At 45.4% G+C, this 15,822-nt stretch overlaps 1 long non-coding RNA gene across 1 annotated transcript; it reads right to left on the bottom strand.

The window, feature by feature from the left end:
- Positions 1–8,387: 8,387 nt before the first annotated feature.
- LOC110517023 (uncharacterized) lies at positions 8,388–11,224 on the bottom strand. The gene is made up of 2 exons (XR_016496710.1): positions 8,837–11,224; positions 8,388–8,589 (listed from the first exon to the last, which is right to left on the bottom strand). It is a non-coding gene; the product is annotated as an uncharacterized LOC110517023 (long non-coding RNA).
- Positions 11,225–15,822: the final 4,598 nt, after the last annotated feature.

Below are 15,822 nucleotides of genomic sequence, written 5' to 3'. Positions count from 1 at the left end.
ATAAAGCAGTACTGGGTAGAGCTGGTGGGGCTTTCAGAGTCAGTTTCATCTTTCTGCTCAGGCACAGGGCAGGCGTCATATGAAGTGTTTATCTCAGGAGTGCCTGATTTACCTCTGATTGGTGTCAAATGTGAGAGAAAGTGGGATCCGGGTGCTCTTTTTCCGTTGTATGGATGTCTCTCTTTGACGGAGAAAAGCCTTGCCATTGAGAACCTTATTCCAGTCAAAGAGATACTATCAATATTTGTGTTGACACATACCCTACTGCTTCAGTCAGGATAGCATCACGGCTGGGGATTTGTTGTCATCTGTCTGAGACTGAGATACTGGTTGAGCAGAATACATTTAGAGGTAAGTTAGGAAGAAAATCCTGCATGTATGAAAAAGCCCACCCTGTGGATTTCACAACGTCTGCGGAAGTCGAAGCCTCTCCAATTTCGGGCGGTGCTCGGCGGTCAATGTCACCGGTCTTCTAGCCATCATTGATCAATTTTTTATTTTCCATTGGATTTATCTTGTCTTACTACACACCTGGTTTCAATCCCATTCATTACCTGTTGTGTATTTAGCCGTCTGTTTTCCCTCATGTCTTTGTCAGAGATTGTTTTATGTTCAGTATTCGTGTTTTGTATTTGGTGCGCGACGGGTCCTCGTACCCACTTTGTTTCATTGTATTTCATGGTTTTGGAGTTATGTGTTTTAAGTTATTAAACTACTCCATTCCACCAAGTTTTAATTATCCTGCGCCTGACTTCCCTGCCACCTATACACACGACTGTGATAGAATCTCTGACCAAAATGAAGTCAGCAGGAGAAGGTACCCCAGCCGTGGAGGTGGAGGAGCGCGTCCTGGAACATACGCCGATGATTTCCAAGCTGAGCGCCGCCATGGATCTCGTTGTCCAGAATATGGACCGGTGGGAGACACAGGGAGTTTTTCCAGCGCCTCTACCAGCACAACCGGGGTCTACCCTGAACACCCCTTTCCCACCTGAACCTAGCTATCCATACCACAGGGATACGACGGAGATGCTGCCGGCTGCCAGGGTCTCCTCCTAAAACTAAGCATGTACCTGGCCACGGTCCACCCAGCTCCATCAGACCGTGAGAAGAGTTTCGCCCTCGTCTCGTGCCTCACCGGGAAAGCCCTGGAGTGGGCCAGCGCTGTGTGTGGAGGGGGAGATGCGAAGTTGGACGATTTTGAGGAGTTCACCCGCTGTTTCCGGACAGTATTCGACCACCCACCCGAGGGCAGAGCGGCGGGTGAGCGCCTTTACCATCTGAGGCAGGAGACGAGGAGTGCCCAGAAGTTTGCGCTGGAGTTTAGGACCCTGGCTGCCGGCGCTGGATGGAGCAACAGGGCCCTGATCGACCATTACCGCTGTAGTCTACGTGAGGACGTCCGTCGGGAGCTGCTCTGCAGTGACACCACCCTCACCTTCGACCAGCTGGTGGACCTGTCCATCCGGCTGGACAACCTGCTGGCTACTCGCGGACGTCCAGATCGGGGTCTGGTTGTTCCATCCTCCCGCACACCCTCTCCGATACCCATGGAGCTGGGAGGTGCGGTGCGCAGGGAAACCGGAGGGGGTTTCCTCTTGTGCACCATATGTGGCCGCAGAGGTCTTACTGCTGGTCGGTGCCGGGTTGGTTCCTCTGGGAATCGAGGTAGCAGGCAGGGCGCTCTGGCGTCACCCCAGGTGAGTAGGCACGATTCTCATCCAGAGCCCTCTGTTGCACATATGTTTGTCTCTGTTACTTTTCTTGAATTTTCCCCGCGTTCCCAGCATAAGGCGCTAGTAGATTTAGGGTCAGGGTTTATCAGGGAGGCAACCGCTCCTTTGAGTATGGTAACGCAGGGGGGTCACAGGGAAAAGATGAGTCTTTTTCTTATTGATTCTCCTGCGTATTCCGTGGTGCTGGGCCTACCCTGGTTAGCTTGTCATAACCCCATTGTTATAACCCCACTGTTTCTTGGCCACAGAGGGCTCTCACGGGGTGGTCGTGAGAGTGCTCAGGTAGGTGTTTGGGGATTTCTGTTGGTGCTACTACGGTGGAAAGTACAGACCAGGTCTCCACCGTGCGCATTCCCCCAGAATATGCCAATTTGGCTCTCGCCTTCTGTAAAAAGAAGGCGACTCAATTACCACCCCATCGACGGGGGGATTGTGCGATAGATCTCCTGGTAGACGCTGCACTTCCCAGGAGTCACGTGTATCCCCTGTCGCAAGCGGAGACGGTGGCTATGGAGACATATGTCTCCGAATCCCTGCGTCAGGGGTACATTCAGCCCTCCATTTCACCTGTCTCCTTGAGTTTCTTTTTTGTGAAGAAGAAGGATGGAGGTTTGTGCCCGTGCATTGATTATCGAGGTCTCAATAAAATCACGGTGAGGTATAGTTACCCGCGATTGAGTCAATGCACAGGGCTCACTTCTTCAATAAACTGGATCTCAGTTTGCGTACAGAGTGCGTACAATCTAGTGCGTATTCGGAAGGGAGATGGGCGTAAGAAGGCATTTAGTACCACCTCAGGGCATTATGAGTACCTCGTCATGCCGTATGGGTTGCAGCCGTGCGTAATTTGCCGACTCCCACCACGGTAAAGGAGGTGCAGTGATTTTAGGGTTTGCCAACTACTACCGGAGGTTTATCAAGGGTTTTGGTCAGGTTGCTGCTCCCATTACCTCACTGCTAAAGGGGGGCCCGGTGTGCTTGCAATGGTCAGCTGAGGCGAACATGGCTTTTAGGCACCTGAAGGCTCTGTTTACCTCGGTTCCTGTGTTGGCTCATCCGGATCCCTCTTTGCCGATCATAGTGGAGGTGGACGCATCCGAAGCTGGGATAGGAGCAGTGCTCTCTCAGCGCTCGGGTACGCCACTGAAGCTCCGCCCCTGTGCCTTCTTTTCGAAGAACCTCAGCCCGGCGGAGCGAAACTATGATGTGGGGGACCGGGAGTTGTTGGCTGTCGTCAAGGCCTTGAAGGCGTGGAGACAATGGCATGAGGGGGCTAAACACCCTTTTCTCATCTGGACTGACCATCGCAAACTGGAGTACATCCGGGAGGCGAGGAGACTGAATCCTTGTCAGGCAAGGTGGGCCATGTTTTTTACCCGTTTTGTGTTTACCCTCTCTTACAGACCAGGCTCCGAGAACGTTAAGGCAGACGCACTGTCCCGGCTGTATGACACAGAGGAGCGGTCCATGGATCCCACTCCCATACTCCCAGCCTCTTGTTTGGTGGTGCCAAACAATGAACATGCACCTGTGGAACGGTCATTAAGACATGAGGACTGCAGATGTGGCCAGGGCAATAAATTGCAATGTTCGTAGTGTGAGACGCCGAAGACAGCGCTACAGGGAGACAGGACAGACAGCTGATGGTCCTCACAGTGGCAGACCATGTGTAACAACACCTGCATCGGTACATGCGAACATCACACCTGCGGGACAGTTACAGGATGGCAACAACAACTGCCCGAGTTACACCAGGAAAGCACAATCCCTCCATCAGTGCTCAGACTGAATAGACTGAATAATAGGCTGAGAGACGCTGGACTGGGGGCTTGTAGGCCTGTTGTAAGGCAGGTCCTCACCAGACATCACCGTCAACAACGTCGCCTATGGGCACAAACCCACCATCGCTGGACCAGACAGGACTGGCAAAAAGTGTTCTTCACTGACGAGTCGCGGTTTTGTCTCACCAGGGGTGATGGTCGGATTTGCGTTTATCGTCGAAAGATAGAGCGTTACAGAGGCCTGTACTCTGGAGCGGGATTGATTTGGAGTTGGAGGTTCCGTCATGGGCTGGGGCGGTGTGTCACAGTATCATCAGACTGAGCTTGTTGTCATTGCAGGCAATCTCAATGCTGTGCGTTACAGGGAAGACATCCTCCTTCCTCATGTGGTACCCTTCCTGCAGGCTCATCCTGACGTGACCCTGCAGCATGACAATGCCACCACGCACAGAACGAGCAGTATGGCTGATTTCCTACAAGACAGGAATGTCAGTGTTCTGCCATGGCCAGCAAAGAGCCCGGATCTCAATCCCATTGAGCATGTCTAGGACCTGTTGGATCGGATGGAGAGGACAGGGCCATTCCCCTCTAGAAATGTCTGGGATCTTGCAGGTGCCTTGGTGGAAGAGTGGGGTAACATCTCACAGGAATAACTGGCAAGTCTGGTGCAGTCCATGAGGAGGAGATGCACTGCAGTACTTGATGCTGCTAGTGGCCACACCAGATACTGACTGTTACTTTTGATTTTGCCCTTCCCCTTTCGTTCAGGGACACATTATTACATTTCTGTTCGTCACATATATGTGGAACTTATTCAGTTTGTCTCAGTTTTTGAATCTTATGTTCGTACAAATATTTACACGTGTTACGTTTGCTGAAAATAATTGCAGTTGACAGTGAGAAGACATACATACATACACACACAAACACACACACACACACACACACACACACACACACACACACATACACGCATACACGCATACAAGCATACATGCATACATACATACATACATACATACATACATGTATGTGGGGCGGCAAGTAGCCTCGTGGATAGAGCATTCGGCCAGTAACCGAGAGGTTGCCAGATCAAATCCCCGAGCTGACAAGGTAAAAATCTGTCGTTCTGCCCTTGAACAAGGCAATTAACCCACCAAGATTGGCAAATTCGCCACTGGCTCCCTTTGCTCTTCACAGATGAAAGCAGGTTCACACTGAGCACGTGACAGACGTGACAGAGTCTGGAGACGCCGTGGAGAACGTTCTGCTGCCTGCAACATCCTCCAGCATGACCGGTTTGGCGGTGGGTCAGTCATGGTGTGGGGTGGCATTTCTTTGGGGGGGGGGGGGGCGCACAGCCCTCCATGTGCTCGCCAGAGGTAGCCTGACTGCCATTAGGTACAAAGATGAGATCCTCAGACCCCTTGTGAGACCATATGCTGGTGCGGTTGGCCCTGGGTTCATCCTAATGCAAGACAATGCTAGACCTCATGTGGCTGGAGTGTGTCAGCAGTTCCTGCAAGAGGAAGGCATTGATGCTATGGACATGCCCATCCGTTCCCCAGACCTGAATCCAATTGAGCACATCTGGGACATCATGTCTCGCTCGATGCTTTAGTCCAGGTCTGGGAGGAGATCCCTCAGGAGACCATCCGCCACCTCATCAGGAGCATGACCAGGCGTTGTAGCGAGGTCATACAGGCACGTGGAGGCCACACACACTACTGAGCCTCATTTTGACTTGTTTTAAGGACATTACATCAAAGTTGGATCAGCCTGTAGTGTGGTTTTCCACTTTAATTTTGAGTGTGACTCCAAATCCAGACCTCCATGGGTTGATAAATTTGATATCCATTGATCATTTTTGGGTGATTTTGTTGTCAGCACATTCAACTATGTAAAGAAAAAAGTATTTAATAAGAATATTTCATTCATTCAGATCTAGGATGTGTTATTTTAGTGTTCCCTTTCTTTTTTTGAGCAGTGTACATACATTCATACATACATACATGTATGTATGTGGGGCGGCAGGTAGCCTCGTGGTTAGAGCATTGGGCCAGTAACCGATCGGTTGCCAGATCAAATCCCCGAGCTGACAAGGTAAAACTCTGTCGTTCTGCCCTTGAACAAGGCAATTGAACAAGGCAACAAGGCACTGTTCCTATGGCCGTCGTTGTAAATAATAATTGTAAAAAAAAAAATTTTTTTTAATAATAATAATAACTGACTTGCCTAAAGTTGAAATAAATAAAAAACAATCATACACTCTAACAATAATGCTACAGAAGTGACACCCGGACAGGGACGGTCCCAAAAGATTACAGCCATGAGTGATCAACTTACACTTTATAACATGTTGTCTTCTGTCTGATTTACTGTGACCCTCTTCCTGTCTCTAACAGATCCAGCCCCTGACGGTGGCCCTGACACAGACTACATCCCCAGGTCCAGATGATTCCAGCAGGCACAGCCCAGGTGGTTCAGCAGAAGCTCCTCCAGCAGCAGGTGGTGACTGCAGCTGCCTCGCTTCAGATACAGACCGCCCCTCCTCACAGCCCGGCCCAACAGGCCCCAGTTTCCGCTGCAGCAGAGTCCCCAGTACAGCAGCAGCCAGCCAAGGGCCAGGCTCGCGGAGGGGCCTTGAGGTGCAAGACCCAGTCCAAGCCTAGCGGGGGCAGCAGCTAGGTGCCCGCAGGACTAGTTAGAGCTCCCCTTTCAGCTAGACTAAGCAGGACATCTCATCAGTGTAAATGCACTCAGTGACTGAGGAGCAGCATTATGAAGAGATCCAGCGTTATGAAGGAGTGGTGGAGTCCAGTCTGAGGTGGCTGTGTTGAATCTAACCTGGTTTAAGGAACTGCTCCATGTAAAGGAATGACCTGTCTTTTAAGAGTGTCATCATCTATCTTCAACACAGTACTGTAACTGTCGGCTGTTTCCTTCGCGACTGTTTCAGAAGGTCTCCCCTGGAGGAAACCTGGACAACATCCAGGGTTTAAGATCAGAAAAGCAGAAAAACAATATTCATGCCTTTTTTTAAATTGATGAATATATTAATGTTACTCCATAGATATCCTGTGGCTATGGGCTGGTGCATAGCTCATTTGGGGAATGTCCATTTGAATAATGTTTTGTGTATTCATTCATTGTCCCTGTCCGCCTTGATGATATTATTCTCATGCTTACCGTTTATGATGTCTGTAATTTCATAGTTGGTAGATATAGAAAACACCCTTCTTGTTAAAAAAACCTATGTAGTGATAATCATATCTTTACGTTGTAAGTTTGAGCTATGTATTCTGAAGAAAGCTTGTGATTGTGTCTCTGGCACCCGGATAAGCACGCATCCTACGTTATCTCCCAAGGCAGGCAGTATTACCACTGCACTGGATAACCTAGCTATCTATAGTGGCAACCAGCTAATATTTTCATTACATAAAGTGCATTCGGAAAGTATTCAGACCCCTTGACCTTTTCCACATTGTTACGTTACAGGCTTATTCTAAAATTGATTCAATCGTGTCCCCCCCCCCCCCCCCCCTCTACAGATAATAACCCATAATAAGAAATCAAAAACTGTTCTATTATTTTTTTAATCAAAAACCTATGTACTAAAAATAAAATACTGATATCACATTTACAAATATTCAGACCCTTTACTCAGTACTTTGTTGAAGCACCTTTGGCAGCGATTACAGCCTCGAGTCTTCTTGGGTATGACGCTACAAGCTTGGTACACCTGTATTTGGGGAGTTTCTCCCATTTTTCTCTGCAGATCCTCTCATGTTCTGTCAGATTGGATGGGGATGCACAGTTTTTTCAGGTCTCTCCAGAGATGTTCGATTGGGTTCAGGTCCGGGCTCTGGCTGGGCCATTCATGGACATTCAGAGACTTGTCCCGAATCCACTCCTGCATAGTCTTGGCTGTGTGCTTAGGGTCGTTGTCCTGTTGGAAGGTGAACCTCTGGAGCAGGTTTTCATCAAGGATCTCTGTACTTTGCTCCGTTCATCTTTCCCAGGATCCTGATTCAGGCCAAAGAGTTCAATCTCGGTATCATCAGATCAGAGAATATTGTTTCTCATTGTTTCCCAGGTCTGTGTTTCTTTCCAAATCAAGTCCAATCAATTGAATTTACCACAGGACTCCAAACAAGTTGTAGAAACATCTCAAGGATGATCAATGGAAACAGGATGCACCTGAGATCAATTTCGAGTCTCATAGCAAAGGGTCTCAATAATTATTTAAATAAGGTAATTCTGTTTTTATTCTTAATAAATTTGCTAAAATGTTCTACACTTTTCGCTTTGTCATGAGGTGTTTTGTGTAGCTTAATGAGAGGAAAAAATATTTGTATCAATTTTAGGATAAGGCTGTAACGTAACAATGTGGAAAAAGTCAAGTGGTCTGAATACTTTCCGGATGCACTGTAAGTTGACTTTTTCTAACACATTTCCTGTGATATAACCGTTGGGAAATAATGGGTACTTCTACCGTATAATAGGTTAAATCAAAAGATGGAATATGCTGCAATAGATAAAAGCCTTTCTCAGTGTTTTAGTCATGAGGGAGAAAAGAAAGCTCTCAACAGCGTTGTCTGTTTTCCCCTGCTGGCTGCTGACAGTGGCAGATATATCAGAAGAGAAAACATTTATTTGGGCAGGAGGGCAGAGATTCAGGCCTAAAGCCACTCAGAAGATCCTAGATCACTGGATCAGAGGGCATGTCACACAGTGTCAGAAGAGTCAGACTGTGTAGAAGGGCTATACACACACCACTATAGTTAATGTTGCTATCACTGCAAACATTTAAAAGACCAGTATTGTAATCTGGTCTGTTAACGGGAGCACATAAGAAGACAAAGGCCAATTTAATGCAATGAATGACGTTTAATTAATTGTCTGAAGTTACTTGGTCTTTAAGGACTGTTTGAAGGGCTTGAACAGGCCTTTGGAGATGGCAGAAAACATCCTGACGAGAAGTGGACGTTTGTGAGGCGTCTCCTGTTGGGAGCTGGCGGGGAGATCCTTTGGCAGTGCAGACATGGCAGCATGTGGCACTATGCTGGGCACTACAGAAGAGAGAGAGAGAGCGTTTACATGCACTTTAATTCAGAAATGATGTAATGTATGTTACAACTCAACATAACTGACACTGATAAAATGAGAACCAACAGCTTGAGTTTTGGAGAATATAATTACTTTTACATAAGAGATGACTACTGATTGCGTATATAACCTTTGTAAGGTTATTTTGAAATGGCATTTATTTGTATACCAATATCTCAAACAGACTGTTGTCCTGTTGTGTGAACTTACGCATGCCATCTTCAGCAGTGGTCTGTACTTGTTCTGATTCAGAGCGGTGGGAATCCTTCTTGTTCCCCTTCTTGAATAGCTAAGTATTTAAAGAGAAAAACATGTTTTAAAAAATGTCACAGCTGACCAACCTCATGATGATAACAATCACACCTACCACACCAGCACAACAACATTTATGATTGGTTTTGGAATGAACGGATGGTTTTATATTTTTTACACTGAATAGCATTGTTTACTCACATTATCTCCCACAACTGTTCCTTTAAATACGTTTGCTGTACCTTTAAGTTGCTTGTCAGCCTGACCAGCCTTTGTAGAAAAGATAGTTTCCCGCTGCTAGCCCTCACATCCTCAGCCAGTGGAAGAGCCTTAGGCCCGGTGGTTTTGACTGATGTTCTTGAGGCTGCCCTCAATGCCTCATTACATCTGTGGAGAAGCGCTTCACTTAAAGACTTGACAAGAATCCTATCAAATGATGATGAATCCTCAAGTTCTCTGGATAGGCTTGTGTCTCAGAGCAGCCTGACCATGCACAGAAGACCTCCATAACTTTAGGGATCAGGTCTTGTGACTTGCGTGTGACGTCAACTGGGTAATCTTCTGCTGGGGTTTGGATTTCTGTTAGAATTCTCATTACTAACATGCTGATGAGGCAGGTGACGTCATCATCACTGCCCAAGTTATCAGAGGATGGGGTTGGAAGTGTGACATCTTTGACCATGTCTGGGCTGGTTGACATATCGTCCCTGACAATGTTTTGAGCTACACCAGAATGACTGGTGGTATCCACTTCCTCTCCATCAATGTTGGCCTTCAAGATTTGTGCTGCATTGGAGGTCTCGCTTGTTGCCATAATGGTGCCAGAAGGAGACAGCCGAGGGGAGGACTTGCCACTCAATAGATTGCCTACATCAGATATAGTGGGTTCAGATGTTTGGAGAGATTCAGTTGGAGAGGATCCTCTACTTTCTGCATCAGAATCCACAGAGTACATGACCTGGCTTACCATAACTTTGGTAAAGAGACTGACTGTCACTAAATACTGATGAAGAAGAAGAAGAGCATGAAATTCTATCTTCAGACACTCTAGCCAACACCTTGGCCCCCTGAGCCAAACTCATTGAAGTTGAATAGGGCACAAAACTAGGAAGCAGGAGGCACTTAACAGACTCCTCTACAAACAGCTGAACCAGCTCGTAAGTTGTGGGCTTCCCCACCTTGTCATTCCTCTTCAGCTTCGAAAGGATGGTATCAGATGCACTCTTTCCAGCCGCCACTGTCAGTCCCAGAGGGGTCAAGTTGCTATCGGAAATTATGCGGTTGACTTGGTGACTGAGATCACGGGAGAGAGCACCAATCCTACCCTGAGATATGAGCTCCTCCAGTCTAGCTATTGGATCTGTTAGATCAGGGTGAGATGTAACCTGCCCTTCTGCCTCTGGATATACCTTCTTCATGATGGTATCGGCTATGGCAAACATGCTTGTTCTGGCATCACACACCATTGTTTTTGGCTTAGTAGATTCGCTCATGTCAATGACTGAGCATCTTACAATGGGCTGAGCAGTACTCTCGGGTAACTCAGAAGGAATGGGAGTGCAAATTCCCACTCTGTCTTCTGTGATTTGGCAGTTGAGAATGACAACGAGGAGGAAGACCGCAGTGACTCTTGATAGACCAATTCCTCGCCACATTCGCTGCTTATCTTCTCAATGTTCTCCAGCATAGTTCCAACCACTTTATCTATTTGTGAAAGCTGTCCTGCAGCCACCATTTGGTCAGATTTTGACAGTTGCTCCTGGACACTGCTGATGATACTGTCCTCTGGCATTCCCAGGTGGACTTTCAGTGAGGTCTGGGAACTTTAAAATGAACAAGCAAAGCATGTTAATTGCTGTCTGAAGTTGGAAAATCGATATCTTAGTGCTAACAAATCTAACAAGCATTATAATTGAGTATTCTAAATGTAATTTATATGTGTGCATTAGATATTGCAAAACACACCTGTTAGAAAGCTGGAAAATATTGAAATGGGGAAATTATTGTTCATCAGTTTGAGGGTTAGGATTAACTGCACACACACACACACACATTATGGGGAACATACAGTACCTCTTGGAAGAGGGTGTGCTAGACCTTGGTCGGAGAGCCCTGCCGCCACAGTTACTTCGCCAAATATTTAACTTCCTGGATGAGCTCCAGTCTTTTCTGCTCAAAGGCAGTGAAGGATCTTGCACTGCCACCCCTCTTGAGTGAGTCAGCGTTGTCATAAAAGCCCGTCACCCCTAGAATGCTGGCCAGGGCCGGCAGCAGGATCTGCAGGGTGGTCTGTGCAATGAAGTTGACAATGGTCTTGCACAATTTTGCAAGCTGTTCCTTTGTCATCTGCATTGCACAAACAAAACAGAACACAGCAGGTTTGGCAATGAAACTCTGATGTAAAGTATTCTAGATTGAACAGAATGCATTTCACCAACATCGTTTTCCTTATCTGTGACTGAATTCAAAGTTGGATGAAGTATGACAGATTAATGAACGTAATAGCAGAATAGAACTATGGTTAATTCCTCTCTCTTGATTCAACACAACATTCCCAAATCAAAGGTCAAAGGCTGATGGAGAAACTTACAGGTTTTTTAAATCCTTTATAGATCACTTGCCATTACCTAGAAAAGAAAAAAGAAATGTGTTTTACTTACTTTTTATTTCCTTCTGCACAAAATATGTGAGGCTAGAGCAAAACATGGTTCTAACATACTCATCAGTATGATTGCGCATGAATGAGATGAGGATTGGGTAGCAGTCCTCCATCTCATCTTTGTTGCCTGGGCCGAATGCAGCCTTAAGAGCCTTCTTCTCCAAGAGCTCAATAACAGATCCTCTGTCCGGGTGTTTATTCCTCAATCCTAAATATGTTATTACCGTATAGGACAATTCAGGATAAGTCAGATGCTTTTCTCTTAATACAATACTTTGATAAAATTGCTACAATAGGACTATTGAATAAAACTATCCATGCAACATTTCTTACTGACTACAGTTTCTAACATGACCTTTATCTATGATATGCAGGTTTAGAGAACCAACATACTACAGAGGGAAAATCTATGACCTGCATTCGTATCAGTGCCCTGCTCCCCTGACTTCTTGGCACTACTTTTCCTCTTCGCCTTGGATAGAATATAATAGAATAGATTCCAGATCACAAATAATAGACATGTTACATCAAGTCAATGCAGCTATTGTGACAATTGAGTGTTACTAGTCTAGTAGTTGCCCTGTCACTCCTGCCATTTTACCTTTCCTGTCTTCTTGGGCTCCTTCTTGAGCTGGGCCACTGGTTCTTCCTCAACAACCTCCCTCCCCTCCCTCTGGGGATCATCATCATCTCTCTGTACTACCTGAAGGACATAGGAATTTCATGTCAATGTCAGATTAGATTCTTGCAAAGGACATCATAGAGTTACAGCCATATCAGAGCTAAACTGGTGATTGACTTAATAGAGAGAATTAGACATTTGTTTTGCAATAGCCTATGTTATCTTAAATGACGTTTTCCTTAGTTACATTCCCAAATATTTAGTGTAATTTAACCTACATTTTCTTCATCCATAATAGCATACAGTATTTTTTATATCTCGAAAAACTTGTCCTTATCTGTGTTGTTTTCACTCATGTTGAGTTTACTGAGGACAATATTGCAGCCACTGACGAATTAAGAACTTCATACCACGTCATGGAATGTTAGACCTTTATGCACATTCCCATTCTCTCATTAATATTGGGGGGGAAATATATTGATCAGATTACACACTTTCCCCATCAACCGTTTTCGATACAGCTAGGCCCACATTGAAATCTGTTCACTAAGCACTGCAACTCAGTAGGTCAAAACAGAAATAAACCTAGTCTAATTTCGTGTCGACCTCTTTTGGATGTATTTCGGTACCCCATTTAGTGAGCCAGTTGATTGATCTATTCCTTATAGTGCATTCCTTAAAAGTAGGCCTACATTAGGGAATAAGGTGCTATTTGGTACCATATTCCTCTCTAGCCCATGCCTCCACCAATCCAATGATTTTAGATTTGTAGGAAGAAGCGAACGAGTGTACACTTCAGGAGAAGGGAAATATTATTGGACTGTATCCCTAGGCTATAGCCAGGCCTAAACCAAGTAGCCTTGAGTACGATCCCAAAAGCTTGGATTGCCAAAGGCCTATCAGAGCTAAATTGGTGATAACAACTTTAAACTTACTGTAAAACATGTTCTACCTTCCCCTATATTTCACTTACCTTTTCTTCCACCATAGCTAATTGTATATCCCAAAAAGCATGTCATTGACTGTTTTGGCTTTGCTACTCTCATGTCGAGTTATGATAAAAGAGCATTTTTGCAGACGCAGACTTTTAGTTAGTCGGGGACGTCATGGACTGAAGGCAGTAGAGGTTAATTGGTTTTAAGAAATGTTTATATGTCGCCCTCTTGTGGAATTATTTAGGTACAACAACGTGTTGTGTAGGATCCAAATGATTGTTTTCTCCTCATCCCTGTGTTACGTCCTATTATCAGTCATAAACAGAGAGCAATACACTTTAATAGTAAAGAGGTAACACTCTTTGTTCCGGTAACCTGCTTCACCCAATGTGATACGGTATCGCTATTATTATTATTTTTTTTACATTTTAGAACACATTCAAGAACCTCCAGAAGCTAACTAGCTAATTAGCTAAAAGCTATTTAGTGATTGTTAGCCAATGCTAGCGGCTTTTACCTTCTGCACAGATACCAGCCCTGTTCTTAGCCTGGATAATACTCGCCAGTCTACTAGTATCGGACTGTCTCTCCACAACAACGCCGGATTCCTGCCGTAATCCCTGGACCACTACTTCTGATCTTCACAGCTAGATCACAGCTTGCAGCTAACTAGCTCACAGCTAGCTTGCACTCATCGTGGCATCCAGTACCGAAGCTATCCCTAAGGCCCACCTCCCGGGCTACCCGGCCTACTCAGCTGGACTGCCATTCAGTCCAGTAACAGACTGAGATTCCCTCTACTGATGGACATTGCATAGGTAAGGATGTTTAAGAGCTCTGCTATAGCTTGTAGTTTTGCTTTAGGTGTGTGTTAGAAACATAGGTATGCCTACCAAACTCATAGCACTTGTTATTTTTCAACGTTACTATTCTGCATCTCTTCCCCCCCCCCCCAGTTGGAGAGGTTTCTCCCTCCATATCTCAGTCTGTCAAAAAACGATCCTTGATTGTCAGGGTCTTTTCAGCAATGATGAAGCCATTTAGGCGCTTCACCAAGAAGAACCTGTAACCTGTTATGCTGCATGAAGAACTACTTATGTAACAGCAAGACTTTTGACGAGGAATTTCTGCATGTCTACCCTTTCAAAGTCTATTTGATCAAATAAATGCCATTGTTTTTACAATAATTTCAAGTGTTTTGGAAGATTGATAATACTGAAGCAGATTTTCTCAGAGAAATGCACTAGTTCCCCCTTGGTTACACATTTATTGTGCAGTTTTTGAGTTGGCAGGACTTGGGGCAGCAGGTAGCCTTGTGGTTAGAGCATTGGGCCAGTAACTGAAAGGTTGCTAGGTCAGATCCCTGAGCTAACCATGTAAAAATATGACGTTCTGCTCCTGAACAAGGTAGTTAACCCACTGTTCCTAAGCTGTCATTGTAAATAAGAATTTGTTCTGAACTGATAAAATAACCACAGCTTGACTCTAATACAATAGTTGCTGCATAGACTGTCAGATAACCAGATGTTCTCTATTAATTTAGTTAGATTGGTAAGAGCTTATTAGTAGCAAGGGGAAAACACATAGAGGAGAATTAGCTATCTGCAGCTAGATCAACCCTCTGAGATGTTTTCTATATGTTGAAACTATACGGTCCAACAGTTGACAGTGTATGTCAGAGCAAAAACCAAGCCATGAGGTCGAAGGAATTGTCCAGAGCTCAGAGACATGATTGTGTCAAGACACAGATCTGGTGAAGGGTACCAAAACGTTTCTGCAATATTGAAGGTCCCCAAGGACACAGTGGCCTCCATCATTCTTAAACGGAAGAAGTCTGGAACCACCAAGACTCTTCCTAGAGCTGGCCGCCAGGCCAAACTGAGCAATCGGGGGAGAAGGGCAGTGCAGTGGAGTATCTTCATCAGCCATAGGCCCAGGGATTTCACATCACATTCCATGATGCAATGCAGACTATGGCTTCACACAGAACAATCACCAAACCCATAAGATAACACTTAGCACAGCCAAACAGCATGTATCACATGAAGAGGCATGTGTGTTCTCCAGACGTGATACCTTGTCATGGACCTGCTGTTTCGATCTTCGCTCTCTCTCTCCCTCTCCCCCACCTCTCTCTCTCCCTCTACCACACCTTTTGTCTCGACCTCTGAATGTTCGGCTATGAAAAGCCAACTGACAATTACTCCGGAGGTGCTGACCTGTTGCACCCTCTGTAACCACATTATTTTGTTGACTCTGCTGGTCATCTATGAAGAATGTTTGAACTACAGTACTTGAAGAACGATCTGGCCTTACGATCTGGCCATGTACACTTATAATCTCCACCGGCACAGCCAGAAGAGGACTAGCCTCCCCTCAGAGCCTGGTTCCTCTCTAGGTTTCTTCCTAGGTTCCTGTTTTTCTAGAGAATTTTTCCTAGCCACCGTGCTTCTAAATCTGCATTGCATGCTATTTGAGGTTTTAAGCTGGGTGTCGGAATAAGCATTTTGTGACATCTGCTGATGTAAAAAGGGCTTTATAAATAAATTGTACTGATTGATTGATGATTGATTGTATGAAATGGAGTAGCATATATCCATCATGTAAAATGAACATTGAGCACTGTCTCCATGGAGTATAGCACTGCAGCCTTAGGCAATGTATATTTATGTGGTGCATAACATTATCTCATATCACATGCATGGCAACCTGTGAAATAGATCAACAG

This window comes from Oncorhynchus mykiss, chromosome 6 (genome assembly GCF_057628025.1).
Source record: "Oncorhynchus mykiss isolate SJ-2025 chromosome 6, ASM5762802v1, whole genome shotgun sequence".
NCBI lineage: Eukaryota > Metazoa > Chordata > Actinopteri > Salmoniformes > Salmonidae > Oncorhynchus > Oncorhynchus mykiss.
Note: the sequence above shows the minus strand (reverse complement) of the source record. Positions and strands in the feature narration are given on the sequence as shown.